Source organism: Terrapene carolina, unplaced genomic scaffold, assembly GCF_002925995.2.
Source record: "Terrapene carolina triunguis isolate 2854851 unplaced genomic scaffold, T_m_triunguis-2.0 Scaffold211, whole genome shotgun sequence".
In the NCBI taxonomy this organism is placed as follows: domain Eukaryota; kingdom Metazoa; phylum Chordata; order Testudines; family Emydidae; genus Terrapene; species Terrapene triunguis.
Window position 1 is genome coordinate 30,444,644 of NW_020664562.1, and position 13,696 is coordinate 30,458,339.

Sequence of the window (13,696 nt, forward strand, 5' to 3'; positions counted from 1 at the left end):
TGACAGACCTGCGGGTGGCTATTTTACAACAGAAAAGCTTCAAAAACAGACTCCAACGAGAGACTGCTGAGCTGGAATTGATATGCAAACTAGATACAATCAACTTAGGCTTGAATAAGGACTGGGAATGGCTGAGCCAATACAAACATTGAATCTATCTCCCCTTGTAAGTATTCTCACACTTCTTATCAAACTGTCTGTACTGGGCTATCTTGATTATCACTTCAGAACTTTTTTTCTCTTACTTAATTGGCCTCTCAGAGTTGGTAAGACAACTCTCACCTTTTCATGCTCTCTGTATGTGTGTATATATATCTCCTCAATATATGTTCCATTCTATGCATCCGAAGAAGTGGGCTGTAGCCCACAAAAGCTTATGCTCTAATAAATTTGTTAGTCTCTAAGGTGCCACAAGTACTCCTGTTGTTTTTGTAGTCTACAGAACACCCTGCTAACAACTCCATGTTTAATCAAGGAAGCTGCAGTTTCACTGTCACCACTAATTTTAACTGTGGTCCCAACTCATTAAGGGGTTTAAAAGTCAAAGCCAATACTTTCCATTCTACCAAGGAACTCGTGGACTGTCAGCACAGTTCATTCTGCAACAGCTTCATTTTTCTGAATCGCCCCTTTGTACAATGCATTACGGTAGTCTCTTCTTGAGGTTGCAAGGGGATGGATAAGTGTAACAGGGTCTCCAACCAGAAACATGTCACATTCACTTTAACAAAATTAAAAAAGAAAATGGCTTCACTTGGCCATACTGCTACTAGATCAACTGCAGCCATAACAAGATTCCTGAACTTCGAATTTGCATTGCCTCATTCCCTCACCCAGGGTTGCTTTTCCCCCAGCCTACCAACATCACTTCCATTTTCTCTAGAATGATCTTGAGCTCTTTTCCTATCCTCTGTCACCACAAGATTTCTGTTCTACACTGTTAAGACTGGAGAAGATAAAGACACAGTTCTGGATCTCATCAGAGTACTGAAGAAAAATCAGTACATGGCTCCTCATTAACCTCCACAGAAGCCTCCTGTACACACTGAACAGAAGAGGAGAAAGACAAAACTTGTGGCATCAAGACTGTTTGGCACAGAAGAGCAATTGCCAATAATTTTGCACTGGATCCTCCTTTGTGAAAGCTGATGTAAAGGAGTTCCATCCACTTCTGCTCTGAACTCTGTGCACAATGTTGATATCTCATAATCAACATAGTATGTGTAGTTTGAACATGAGTTCAGGGATCTATATGTTTTTCCTACAAGACTTGATGATCTCAGAAACAACCAATGCAAATAAACGAATGCAGCTTTAAGTGTCTGAAGAAGAAAAGCATAGCCCTGAAGTTGGGTCGTAGCAGGTAAAAACCTTCCAATTTTCTTATAAAATGTATGTATTTCTTATTATGACTGCACTTGAACTTAATTAATGATTTAGGGTCAAGTCCTTAGCTGGTGTAAATTGGCATAGCTCCACTGAGATCAGTGGAGCGACACGGATTCAGACCAGTTGGAGATCTCTTAACTTGCCTTGTAAAAACTTTTGGGAAATCTTTAATAGAAGCCTGCCCACTTCTGTAGTTGTAGGAGGCTTAAGTAGGTCAGCTATGTCTTTTCAGTTCTCATCCAACCCAAGTTTAGACTGTGGAATCTTCTGAGGTTTAGTCATTATTATGGGATAAATTCCCACTGAAATCAGTGGAAGTTTTTCATCTGAATAGAATTTGGGTCTCAGGTCAGAAATGGACAAATTTTCTTAAAGGTAGCAAGGGTGTGCACATTCTTTTTTCCCGTAATATTTTTCCTTCTGCAACTCCATACCATCAGCTTTTTCTCTTACTGTTTGTGGCTGCTGTGTAAGCAACACCCAAATCACTGATTAAATCTATTATTATTGCTTTAGATTGTCCCTTGGGGGGTTGCACCAGCTATTAACTTCTCTAAATTAACCTTTCCAGTGAGTATTAATACTGTGCAGTAGATATACTTTCACAGACATAGAGAGTGAGCAGGCAGTATGGCACAGCCAAAAAGAAGCAGCAAGTTAGGGCTACTGATGAGCTTTAATGGGTTTATAAGAGACAGAATTGATTATGGAAATGAAGATTTTCATTTACATTTGGAAATGATGTACTAAATTACCATTTTTCCTTTCTGTTTAGCTAATTTATCTTGTTGGTAATCAAGTACTGCCACAGCTAAAAACTAATGTATACACTCACGAGAGAGGGCATTCTTCAATGTCTGACAGCATTATTAATCACAAGCTGTTAACACTATGTAATTTACAATGTAATGTCTTAAACATAACTATAATATATATTACTTAGAAATGGGTCAACTTCAAAGGTTCAGTTTAGCCGAGCATCCTAAAGCTCTGAAGACTATCCAAACACATCTACTTCTCTTGGAGCTTGAAACTAGACAAGAAATCTGAGAAGAGAACCTTCCAAGCTTGCCTACATCTCCTGGCTGTAGCTGGGTTAGAAATAGATAAGTAAACATTTCTTGCTACATATCAGTGTTTCTGCTTCCACCCAAAACCAAGAGCCACTGAGGCAAGTAGAAAAAAGGGGGAAATAATATTTTAGAAAAGTAAATTCATTGCTTGTGGAAGAGAGTGTCTTAACAGAGCTGAAGACTAAAATTCACTGTCTAAAGTAAGGGGTACATTGTGTGCATACTATGTAGTGCAAGCTTCTGCACTCTGTCCTAGTAATGTTACTTCAGCTTTGAGCTTGAAGGGGGAGGTAGTTGAGAGCAAGTTAAGGTGCATATTGTGGTGGTAATTTTGTGATGGGGACACACAGTCTATCATGCACTGTCTGGAATAAGGCTACTGACTCCACACTGTGCCACTGAAGATGGCAACACATTTTCGTCCCTAGCAGCTCAGTCAAGTTTTAAAACCAAGGATTTTGACTCCTGTTTTTGACCTCACAACACTATAAATCAGGAACAACTCTAGTGATTTCTGGTGTACAGCTAGAGTGAGTGAAATTAGAATTGGGTCTGTTGGTGTGAAAGGCACCATAGTCCATTAATACCCTAACATAACCAAATGTTACAAACCTCTTAGAATAGTTTTGAGTTCAGAGTGAATATCTGAGTGGGTTGTTCACATTTTATCCCAACTTATCTCTAATATTCACAGAAGAGTTCTTCTCAGCTGCAACTATACTGTACAGCAGTGTTTCCCAAACTTGGGACGCCGCTTGTGTAGGGAAAGCCCCTGGCGGGCCAGGCCGGTTTTGTTTACCTGCCCCGTCCACAGGTTCGGCTGATCGCGGCTCCCAGTGGCCGTGGTTCACCGCTCCAGGCCAATGGGAGCTGCTGGAAGCAGCGGCCAGTACGTCCCTTGGCCCGCGCCACTTCCAGCAGCTCCCATTGGCCTGGAGCAGCGAACCGCGGCCAGTGGGAGCCACGATCGACCGAACCTGCGGACGGGGCAGATAAACAAACCAGCCCAGCCCACCAGGGGCTTTCCCTACGCAAGAGGCATCCCAAGTTTGGGAAACACTGCTATACAGGATATCGTCAAACTTGAAACTCTAAAGGTTCTACTCCACTAATCACTTCTCATATAATGGAAATTATAGTCACATTGAGAGAAATCAATTATAAAACGCTAATTGACTTTAATAGGAATTCAATAAGTTCTTACATATTTTAACTGAATTTTTATAAATATATACATCTCTCTCAATTGAATTCCTTGTTAACATCTCTCCGCACTTATGCGGTATCACAGTTTACATCATGACTAAATACAAAAGGGTCAGATGAGTGTGCCTCTGCTATGCATCTGAATTTTAAATGCCCCTGAGGATACCAAGAACAGTTTGAAGTAGCATCTGTAAACCATACATTAAGACTAGAGAAGCTATCCAGACTGCCTGCACTGTAGGTAACTTAAAGACACCCAATGGACACCTCACCACTGCCAACTATTTGCTATATCTCCACCAGAGCTCTCTGGGAAAAATGAATAAATAAATAAATAATAGTATTTCACACAATGCAAAACTGGAAAAAAATTGTCCTTTTGCCAGTTTTATGAAATCACACAGATCTGAGCTTTTTGCCAGAAAAAAAGTGCTATTTTGCTAAGGTTTAAACCGGATTTAGCAAGCTAAAAGTTTCTTGCCTTCTGAAACAATCCCCAGTCCCCTGAAAACAAAGGTCTGTTTAAATGAAAGAGAGAAAAAAAAATCCAGGGGCCTCACTTAACTATTTTGAAGTCTTGGTAACAAGGATTTTAATGGAAGGGAATTGTTCATACTGCAATCTAAATTTAATCCTGCTGGGGTGTCAGATTGAGGGGGTTAATGTAATAAGGACAGCTGGCAATAGATTCACTCTAACTTCTTTATTGCAATGCTTCTACAGTATTATATATGTCTCTGTGGTACTATGCAATATTCAATCTCCTATGACCAGTCCATCTAGATTTGTTTTGCAGTGAATCATCCCAAGATTCCTTTAAGATATATTTTCTTTAGCAAGGACAATATCTTTTTTAACCCCTTACTTTGTACAGTCATGAGTACTTTTATGAAGATTTTTTAGTCACATGAGAATGTGTACACATCTGAGATCATTTTCAATAAACACACAGTTTGCATAGTATTCTAAGAAGCCAGTTCACCAATTAGAATATATACAGTAAGCACTAGTACAAAGCACTGTGGAGCAAAGTTCACTTAAAAGGACAGGACCAGGGAAGTAAAAAGTGCATCAGTAATGCAAACAAAATCATTGAGGACATCCACTGAGACAGTGACCTCATTTCCCAAAACTCCATTTGGCCTTTGCAGGGCTCTTGGAGTCTCAGAATGTGACTCTAGTGACTTTGTGAGTGGGTGCATGCCCAATAGACAGTTTGGGAGCCTTTTTCTTCTTTGGGCCAAATACTGGCCAACAATCATAGCCACATGCAGGTTTGGAGCAATGGTGAAAGGCAAAATATGGTAACAGCAAGAGGAGATCATCTCAGAAATGTTCAGTCATGCAGGAAGCCTACGCGTCTTGGGATTTTACCTGGAGCTATATTAGCAAAGACCTAATTCCAGAGCTTCTTTTTGATCCTACATTTGCAATGTAAATAGCACTGCAAGAGCAGCCCCTGGAGTACTCACACACAGCTTATAAATTGTACTTCTTCTTTCAGCAAGTCCGGCAACATATCCATAGACTGGAACACTTGAATCATTTTACTGGTACATCAGGCTGCTTGTGTTGAGAGGAAAACAGGATGTGATATACTTTTATCCACTTTGCCTTGTTTTGCTGCCCTCCGTAAGGAAAGTGCTGGCTGGAGGGTCACCAGAATCTAGCTTAGACTAGATTCCTTTTCTGGGTAAATTGTCTCCTTTGCCCTTTGACTTCTCTCTCCTCAACCTGTTCTCTGTTGGTGAAGTCTGTGGGAGGTCTGCAGAACTTTTAGCCTGTTCCCACCTTGTGTTTACCCAGCACCTTGCTGTGAAGAATACATTGTTCTCAGAGAAGCTAGCAAGATCCCTTCCCTAACAGGAGCTGCAGCACTGACTTATCAAAACACAGTAAAATTGGATTTCCTTCACTCAGTACCAAAGAACCTCTAAAAATGTCACACTTCATTTAGCTGGTGACATGAACATGTATAATTATAGCATAACAATTCCAACACATATGGAGGCAAAGACAGAAACAGGGTGCTTTCTTATTAGAGATTGAAGACCTCCGTGCACAGTTGCCTACCTCTCTTCATCTTTTGGGATCTTTACCCAGAGGATCTCTTTCCATTCACTTGTGAATGATTTCCAGATTTCATCTAAGCTTTCTGTTTTATGTGCAATTTTTTTAATGTAGTTGTTGGTATTAAGTCTTAAATCTGGTCTCATACTAATGGCCCTGCATTAACTTTCCAGTGTCTGAGTATAATGTGCTTTGCCATAATTAAGCTTAAAGAGATCCTTTCTGCCCTTCATAGGGAATATCATCTTCTTTTGAAAATTATGCTAGTTCCAGAACACAGATACTATTTTTTTACCCATGGTTTTGATTTCATCACTTATAACCTTATGTTTGCATATTTCCAAAACATACAATAATGAGGGTTGGTTGCAATATATTTATAATTACCAGTGCATATTCAACATCCATCCCTGTCTGTGGTAGTGGTATCTGAGCACCTTACAAAATTATGTAAATCTATATTCTATTATATATATAACAGTGGCATGCTATGTCATTTTTAGTAAGGCATGAACTTCTACATTTGCATGTAAGGCATGAACTTGCAGGTAGGGTGAATGCAAGGTCACTCTGTGCAGAGGATACCATTTTGTAGAATGTTTCCCTTTACCTCTGCCCATTATCACAGACTAATTTAAGTTTTCACAATGAAGGTGTTCTAACTGGAAGGCCAAGAGAAATGGTAACAGGTAGAGCATGTCCAAAATGTCCTACCAAAACCCTTTTCAGTGGAAAATGCCGTTTTGGACAAAATTAAAATGCATATGAAAAAAAACTGGTTTAGTAGACATTTTTCATTTTGACTAACTATTTTTAAATTAATTTTTGTTGTGAAATTTTTCATTTTGGTTTGATGGGGGGTGTGAATAATTTGAACAAAAGTATTGTCAAGCTTGAAATGAACAGAAGTATTGTCAGTGTTAGGCCTCAGACTTCCAGAAGCTTCAGAAAGCAAGCTTTGCAGAATTAAGCTGAAACTTGTGGTCAGGAGACGCTGCAACCAGACAATGCTTTATGCTGACTCCTATGTGGTGAGATAAGGTGTGGCCTCAGGCATAGTTTATAAAACTACATTACCCACTTTGAAAACAATAAGCTACATGGAGATAAGTTTTCTCTTTACGCATAACTTATAAAACTAAAACAACAATTGGATATTAAAGCAACCACAATAACCACAGCAAACTTTTGGCCCACCCTGATTGGTTGGTCTGTTTTAAAACATGGCCGACAGATAAGATAAAAAGTATGAAGACACAAAACTGAGTGTGTGTGTGTCTCGGTCATAAGGGAAAGCTGACCCACACCCCCTGAACCAAAGGGACGTGCACTTCTCGACTGTCTGTACCTGGCCAGTGCGGAAAACGGCCGACTGAAGGGTAACGTATTTTCGGATGAATGCAGGATAAGGTTATGGAGTAAAGAAGTCTGGTTGCTCGAGCTAATTTGATCTCAAGTTGTATCGATACTATAGTATTAAAGATAATAGTGTCTCAGGTTGTATTAATACTGCAGTGTTAAAAGTAGTAGTAAGTAGCTAATGCATAATATTACCTGTACTTGTGCTTGCCTTCAGTATAACTTGCCATTTATTTTAATCCTTATTCAGTGCTGGTCTTTAATCCTGTTTTTCTTATTCTGTGTTGCCTTTATAGTCAAAAGTCATTAAAAACCTTTTTTGAGGAATAATTAGTAGTTTTAATTTTCTCTTATGTGGGCACTACTCAACCTCATTACATCTGTGTTGGGTGGTGGGAAGTAGCGATCACCCAGGGTCCCATTAGGGCCCTGACGCGTGTCTCCTTCTTCCTTCATCTCTGCAGGGGGAAATAACTTTCTGCCACATCTCTTTGCCTCCTCTCCACCCCCAGTTTCTAGTAGTAAAAAGTAAGAAAAGGAGAAAAATAAGTTTATTCCCCATTAAAATGAAACAAACATTTTAAAATGTTTTTGAAAAAAAGATAGTTTATATAAAAATTGTTTCCAATTTTTTCATCAAAAACAAAACATTTCAAGGTAAATTTTGAATGAATTGATGATCATTTGTTTCAAAAAATTTCAGAAAGCATTGTTTCAACCATCCATCTCTAGAATGAGATATCACTAAGCCTTTCTTGGTCTCCAGGTAAGAGGTGCAGAATGTTGACCTGGGTCCCACATTGTGATCTGCTAGATTACTTCCTTATACCTGCCGAGGATCTTACTTCAATGGGGCTGTACACATGTGTAAGAGTTCTGCACTAAAAGATCCTCATGCAGGATCAGTGCCTAAATTGGTAGCAGTTAAAAGTCAGTACCATCTGATTGCTGTCTAGTTTCTTATAGGAAAGGTATTGGTTGTCTCAGTCTGATTCCTATGGGACAATTGTCCACCCCACAATTAGCACTAATTGATACCTGCAGGGTAATCTCAGGAAAGAGAGAGAATGCTGAATTCACACAGAAACTGAAAGTGGTCCGGCCAGTGTAGATTTGCAGCACACTGGGAGGAAAGGTGAAGAAGCTTTGACTTCCCATTCTATATCTGTCCAGTAAAGCAATAGAGTATTTCAGTCTCTGGAGCTGTCTGTTACCTTTCACAAGCACTAAGTTCTTTTATTTTTTTTAGCTTACTATCTGGAACAGTATCTTGCCCTATGTGCCGGCATAAAAACTGGGTTACTAGCACTTCCAAAAATTTAAGTGAGAACATCTGTCATGGCTTGACTATAAACTCCTATCTAATTTCCTATAAAATTAAAAATTAGAGGCATGATAATCCAATGACTGGATATTATTCCTGTGGTCAGTTTATATTAAGCCAGTTTCCAGGAGAAGCTGCACAGAGTCAGTAATAAATCATTATTCATATTCTGCTCACAGACACAAAGGAACCAGCCCTAGAGCAACATTCTGCATGTTCAAATACATTAATTAATTTTCTTTAAAATAATGAAATTATATTAAAATAAATAATAGTGGCCTTGGTCAAGACCAGACCTACTGTAACTAGATAATGATGCTTGGCTGGATGACAAGTTTGGCTTTGTATAAGCATGATATTTTTTCACAATAATGTCAATGTATTGTTTTTAATGTTGTTGTGTTGATGACAAATGTTGTGAAGTTACCTAGCACATACTTTTTTTTATAGTTTATTTGTTTGTATGTTTGGCAGTTGGAGAGCAGAGAGGAATAAGTAACGGAATAAGAAAACTGACATTTCTCGGCATAGCTCACTATATAGTGCATCAGGGATAAGAAATTAAAGAAGGAAACACAAGGCCAAGAGAATATTAAACAATAACAGCTTTTATGCTGGTCAGCCATATTGTAAGTCCCAAGATAGTAGGAACTATTGTTTCCCTTACAGATTCCAGTGTTGATTTCAGCTGAACAACCTGTGCAAACAAAGTGTGTTTCTGTTACAAGATTCCCTGGGACTTTTTTTTGGAATTCTGGCATGGCAGAAGGGAATAACACAGCATAATTCATACAAAAGCTCAACAGAACCTGCACATTTCCATTATTGCAGATATACTTGTCACATTTGTACCGTTAGGTAATTATCTTTTTAATGTTGATACAATATCTATAACAAATTCCTTGATTTTTTTATTGTGCTTCAGACATTTTGCCCTCTCAAAGGCATGACACACAAGATCTGAGAAAATGCAAAACTATTGCTGAGTGACCCTATCTGGAAGAAACGTAAGATGACACAGAAGACATTTATGAGAGTATTGTGTTAAACACAGTTTATCCAATTATTGCTCCCCTACTTCTTTTCCTAACTTTTGAACTCTGCTTTACTTAGCTTCTTTTCAATGACTATCCTCTGCTTGTATTGCTTTTTCCTAATCAAAGAGGTGAGATGTTTGCCCTAGTAGCCTGTGGTTGGTAAGCACACATCTTCCACCAGTGATGGCTTTGTGTGAATTAGGGTTTGATCCAAATGGCAAGAGTCCATTGACTTCTTTGGGCTTTAATCAGGGCCCAAGAATTCCAGGTTGGGCCATTAAGGCTTGATTTGATACTATTGAAGTCAATGGAAGTTGTCCAGTGGAAACAGAGGTGGATCTTTTGCTCTTAAGATTTTACCATCTCCAGTATATATAAAGAAATTTTATTGGAATGAGCCTTAGAGTTCCCTGAGTCTTTGAAGACTTGCATAAATCATTGAATAATGTATAACTGATACCATATTGAAAAGGAATTTCTTATTCATATGTTAACAGGTACTCATGGCTAACAAAGACACTAACACCACTGACTGTTCTTTCACATTAGTGCCATCATAGGTATAACTAACAAATGGATGATAAATTTAATGTTGTTTGTATATACCGTTCTATTTCTCTCCAGGTGTTTTTATGGAATATACAATCTCAGTGCTTTCCTCTTCCTGATCAAAGTAATGTTTGGCTGATCAAGGAGTTGGAAAAAGTCCTATTTTCTCCCTTGATGTTGCAGTCGTCATTACTCGGAAAAAAGATATGTACCATACTTAGAGCTGGATTAATCTTGTTGAAATTTCTCTTTGGAAAATGCTCACAAATTCCTTTTTGGGAACAGACATACTAACTAAATTGTAAAGCAAAGTCAAGATGACTTTATTGAGGAGGCTTTGGTATCCATTTTATTTATAGTGCATACATCAAAATTCCCAACTTTTATATAAATTGCTTGAAAGATAATTTTCCAGGTGATGGGGGAAGAGAATTTGAAGAAAAATTAGTGTAGGAACTTGCAAAAAAAGAAAAAGAAAAAGAAAAAGGCAGATGGAGCAACTGGGACACAGTAGTTAGGCACAGACCTTTGAATTGGTTCCATTCAATGTTCTATTAATGGCTAGATTGACTTGCCTTGTGACCTTCAGCAAGTCACTTAGACTTTCTGGAGCTATTTGTCCACCTTGGGTATTACCTTGCAGGGTGTTGTGAAGTTTCACTTAAGTTTCTAAGGAGCATTAAGGTCAACTGAATTCTTTGAGGGCCAGATCCATACCCCACAGATATCAAGTAGAGTCTTTCACTTTATCAGTTTGACTTCAGTAGACTTTGGATAAGATCCTGAGTAGATTGTAATATTATTAATAATATCAATTAACTTTAATCACAGAAAGATGTTAGAAACTGCCTCCCAGAATTACAGTTTTAGAAACATCTTTCCAATGGCTACATTAATGTATATGCTTTGCAGTGAGTGATGTTGCATTAAGGAGTATTGTGATTTCAAGGAGAGATTTGAAGGAAGAGCTGGTAGACACAGGACAAATAGATTTGGTTAACATTATCAGATTATTTGTGACAGAATAGAATGGCATCAATATAAGGTTACTCATTACTGCCCACTGATTTTATACGTGCTGTCACAAATAATCCAATAACTTTATCCACATCTATTTGTTCTATGACTCAGTGTCACACTGATAACTCTTTTATGTCAAAGCTCTTTTTATTTTAATCTCAGACATTTCAATACCCCAAGGTGCAAACTGCAAAATAGCTATCCTCTCCATTTTGCTCTACAATAAAGAAATAGTTTTATTTATTAAAACAGGAGAAAAATAACACAATGTAGGGTATTTTTAAAGGGGGAGAAATCCTGTTGATTTTTCTGTAAACTAATATGTACTCACTGTAGAAGTATGAGTTATGCATAGATATACACAGATCATTCTCTAAAATCAGCAAGTAAATCACAACTTTCCTAAGATTTCTCATTTAAAATGTAACCCAGAGTACCTAAAAAGCTCAAAGCAAAATATAACATAATATAATTAACACCATTTTCAATATGTCAGCACTTCTTTTAGTTTTTGTTTTCCCTTTGGAACAAAAGCAATGTAGGCAATTATTTTAAATTAGGTTTCGTGGGGATATTATTTGTATAACAGAAATAGGTTTCTCTTTGTAATTAAGTTTAATGTGTGTTGCTCTAGAGAGGAACTGATCCAGTTTTGAAAACACTGGGTATCTCCAACTGCAGGTATGTTTGGAGGTACATAGGCACAGTCACTGGCAGGGGCATGGTAGAGCAGCAGTTTAATTCACCAGCATTTTGTTAGACTTCAAATTCTGGCCATTCCAAAGAAGTCTGAAGTGGATGAATCTGTCTTTCACAAAACCACTGTACATTATGGAAAATTATTGATTAATGTGGCTGGTTCAGAACCAATTAACATAACTTTGATTTATTTAGTTTCTGAAGTAAGCAGATTTTTACAAAACTTAAATTTGCTTTTTTAAAATAAATTCTTTGCTTGGTATGGCTATATAGCGCTTTTCATCAAGCAAAGAAATCTTTAGTGTGCTAACATATCCAAATATTGACAGTAATCCACAACATGTTACTGCATAAATTGCAGATTTAAAACATGGAAATTGCCATACTGGATCAGAACACTGGTCCATCTGGTTCAGTATCATTTATCTGACCATGGCCAATGTCAGGTGATTCAGAGGATGTTGCACAATACATGATCATGGATCTGCTTATAGGGAAGCTTGATTGTATTCTTTGTAGGCTGGAGATGGGAAATGTGAGGGAAAGAGATGAAAGCACTGGTGGGAGAGATGAGAGTCAATAGAGTAAATTGAGGGAAAGTCTGAATTAGGTTAGGAGAGGAAGACTGGGGAAGGAAAGAAGATGGTAAAAGGATAAGTGGGTAAAAGAGATTGTGAGAATAGGAGGAGGCTTTCAGTTTGTTTTCTTTGTGTTAGGGGAGAAAGGATAATTTATCAATGATCTGGATGATGGGATTAATTGCACCCTCAGCAAGTTCACAGATGACACTAAAATGAGGGGAGAGGTAGATATGCTGGAGGTTATGGATAGGGTCCGGAGTGACCTAGACAAATTGGAGGATTGGGACAAAAGAAATCTGATGAGGTTCAACAAGGACAAGTGCAGAGTCCTGCACTTAGGAAGGAAGAATCCCATGCACCGCTACAAGCTGGGGACCGACTGGCTAAGCAGCAGTTCTGCAGAAAAAGACCTGGGGATTACAGTGGAGAAGCTGAATATGAGTCAGCAGTGTGCCCTCATTGCCAAGAAGACCAATGGCATATTGGGCTGTATTAGTAGGAGCATTGCCAGCAGATCGAGGGAAGTGATTATTCCCCTCTATTCGGCACTGGTGAGGCCACACCTGGAGTTTTGCGTCCAGTTTTGGTCCCCCTACTACAGAAGGGATGTGGACAAATTGGAGAGAATCCAGCAGAGGGCAACAAACATGATTAGGGGACTGGGGCACATGACTTACAAGGAGAGGCTGAGGAAACTGGGGTTATTTAGTCTGCAGAAGAGAAGAGTGAGGGGGGATTTGATAGCAGCCTTCAACTACCTGAAGGGGAGTTCCAAAGAGGATGGAGCTAGGCTGTTCTCAGTGGTGGCAGATGACAGAACAAGAAGCAATGGTCTCAAGTTGCAGTGGGGGAGATCTAGGTTGGAGATTAGGAAACACTATTTCATTAGGAGGGTGGTGAAGCACTGGAATGGGTTAGCTAGGGAGGTGGTGGAATCTCCATCCTTAGAGGTTTTTAAGGTCAGGCTTGACAAAGCTCTGGCTGGGATGATTTAGTTGGTGTTGGTCCTGCTTTGAGCAGGGGATTGGACTAGATGACCTCCTGAGGTCCCTTCCAACCCTAATATTCTGTGATTTTATGATTGCGTCAGGGAAAAGGCCAAGTAGTCATAAAAATAATTAGGCTTAGAATTTGACTTAAGGCAGCTCTGGGCAGTAGGTGATGTATGATCTGCACTAACCGAACTGTAGCTCCTGAGGCATTTTTATATAGACACTTCGGAGTTGTAATTCCTTCTCTGTTTTCACTTTGCTCCACTAGGGTAATAATTTGTTGTTGACTAATACCAGCAGCAAATTACAGTATCCTCTCTGCTGATGATTCACACTATTTAAAGAGTAGGAGGTATTGACAGGGCCGGCTCTAGGATTTTTGCCGCCCAAGGCAAAA